Here is a 2,761-nt window from a genome sequence, read left to right on the forward strand (position 1 = left end):
TGCAATAACCTGCTCTGTGTACAGAGAAGGTTCACTGAGGGCATCGAAAACTTTGAGCCCTGATAAATGTACATATGTGGGGTTATTACACATTATAAAAAAATTATACAGAAAATATAAGAATACCAAAAATGACAAGACTTTAATCTCTTCAGCTCTGCAGCTTTCCTGGATTTTAGCCCTTCGTCTTGGCCTCGTAATATGTGTAGGTGTAGCTGCAGTTGGATTTTGCATCTACATGAAGTGGAAACACTGCAATAAGGCAGTTAAAGATGATTTACGAACTGTTCGACTAAGCTGTCATTTGTTCTGAAAAATAAGATTAAACATGATTGTTGTTTTCATATTTTTATGCTGCTAATAAACAGTCAGAACTGAACGACTTTGCAAATCAGGCAGGAATGTTCAAATGTGCTCACATCAGTTTGCTTCTTCTTAGAGCCATGAGGAAACACACTGAGGAATAAGAATCACAAGAAACAGAAGACAACTTTACAACTTTACTGCTGATCTTCTACAATTTAAAACATTTTTTGAAAAATTAAAAAAAAATTATATGTTTTGTAGAGGTGGGGAAAAAAAAGCTTATTCACACCAGGCTGACATTAACTGTCTCTACATCTTAAGTCCTAAAATTCTGATTCTGGACCATCACATGGCTCAGTGGTTGAGCCACTTTGTCAATGTTTGATTTTGCAGTGTTTTATTTTTCTATGCCACATCTTTGTATCTGTCATGTAAGATGTCACCTTTTAGCTGCTTATCCACATGTTTCCAGCATCAATGTAACCTTCGGCAGTAGTGCAGTTCCTGGCTTTGCTGCCAAATATTCAGCAACTGATACGTTTGTTTATTATAGGAAATAAGACGTCTATCAAAATATAATAAAAAAGCCAAATGAATATGAATTGAGCAAAAATCTAGTTTACTTCTTTTTGAATAATTTGTATTAACATTTTGTTTAAACCTGTTAGTACCCTTAACAATCACAGGGGAAATAAAAGTATTACTGCAATCATACTATCTGAATAATTTCTGAACAATTTTCTTGCTGGTTTACAATATTATGACTATTTTTGCTTTAGTGATGGGCTTCAAGTCTTTGGGGTTCGAAGGACCTAATCTTCATCTCCCTCCTCAGATTCTTTGTCAGGTTCATAAGGGACTCCAGCTGGGTCAATCTGAAACTTTAATATACATTCAGTCAGATGAGGCATGTTGGATAATATTTATAAACATCTGTAAACCTTAATCTGCCTGGAGAGTGAATGATGTTTGGCTGTGCTGTACTGTTTATTTGCTTTTCATCTGAGAATCAGACCAGCTCTATGTAAGATCAGAACCTTTAGAGAAGAACTAAAAACTGAACCACTAATGTGTAAAACCTCACACTGGATCGGGTTTATCATATCATTTCTCAGGCAGCTTGTGTTCAGTTTTCATCTTACAGAGTAGACAATGAACTGGACTCATCCATGAATCATAAAAAAAAAAAAACAACAACAACACACACACACATACACACACACACACACACACGTTTTTGCTAATTTTGCAATAAAGTGTCTAAAACTACATCTACAAAAATATATGTTAACAAGTCTGGCATCCACAAAACAGATGGAGAAGATTAGGCTGAAAGTAAAAGTTATATTTACTCAAACATCTGAAGCAGAAGAACAAATTACAGGGACCTGCAGAGCGACAAAAACAGCCCAGAAGAAGATTTTCTATTAAACACATTCCGTTTTGCATTGAAGTAACATCCTGTCATGTGGTGTCAAAAATACTTCCTGAAGAGGTATTTTAAGAAACGGTTGTCCTTACTGAACTTGGTCATATTTCTGAAGCATTTACACAAGAGTCTTATGAAAGGAAAATGAATTTCCAGCTTTTGATTGGACTGTATCTCATATCTCATCTCTGGGCTACGCTGGTACTTTATTCATCAGGTAGGTACAACTCTTCTATTATAATCATCTCATTCAGGTTGTATCAAGTATTTAAGTAATTGTTTATTGTGGTGAATTGCTTTACCTTACAAATTTTAAAATGTGTGTAAGGAGAAAAAGCATCCAACACAGTACCATGTGCTGGATGCTTTCTCTGTATTCGGTCATGGATTGCATTGAAGAGCCTCTTGAAGGTCAATCAGCATAGTCCAGTTTTCAGTTCTCTAATTGTGATTTATTTGTTAATTATCCGACACAGAAACAGAGAATCACCGGAATTCACTTTGCAAGTGAATATAGGTTGGATTAGCATAGATACTTAAATACCTGCTTTGAAAACAAATACTCAATAATTATTTATATTTTTAGCCTAAATGCATTGTTTTATTATTACACACAGGTCCTGTGCTGCAGATTGCTATACCAGGAGACAGAGTTACCTTGATATGTGGTTTACCTTCTACTGGATCCTGCTCTTCTGTAAACTGGATAGTCACAGGTTCGATATGGGAAACAGATGAGGTGGTTACAGCTGGAAAAGTGACACATTTAAAGAAAAACAAGTATCGTCTGCTAAAGGATTGCTCCCTGGAGATCCCTCAGATGGAGCGTGATGATGCCAGGTTGTACACTTGTCAAAGTGGAGCGCTAAATTCAAGTGTTGACCTTCGGTTTGTTGACAGTAAGTAGGACTGTGGTTCATAAAATCATTAAATTGAATATTAAACGAGAGTAATTTTATTTTTATTCAACAGTTACTGAGAACAAACCTCCAGCAGAGGGCACCATAGAACTTCACTGTTCCATCA

General features: G+C 35.8%; 1 long non-coding RNA gene across 1 annotated transcript; it reads left to right on the plus strand.

The window, feature by feature from the left end:
• Positions 1-1,772: 1,772 nt before the first annotated feature.
• On the plus strand, positions 1,773-2,761 carry LOC103143074 (uncharacterized). The gene is made up of 3 exons (XR_476747.2): positions 1,773-1,952; positions 2,353-2,634; positions 2,708-2,761. It is a non-coding gene; the product is annotated as an uncharacterized LOC103143074 (long non-coding RNA).

Source organism: Poecilia formosa, unplaced genomic scaffold (assembly GCF_000485575.1).
Source record: "Poecilia formosa unplaced genomic scaffold, Poecilia_formosa-5.1.2 Scaffold105, whole genome shotgun sequence".
NCBI lineage: Eukaryota > Metazoa > Chordata > Actinopteri > Cyprinodontiformes > Poeciliidae > Poecilia > Poecilia formosa.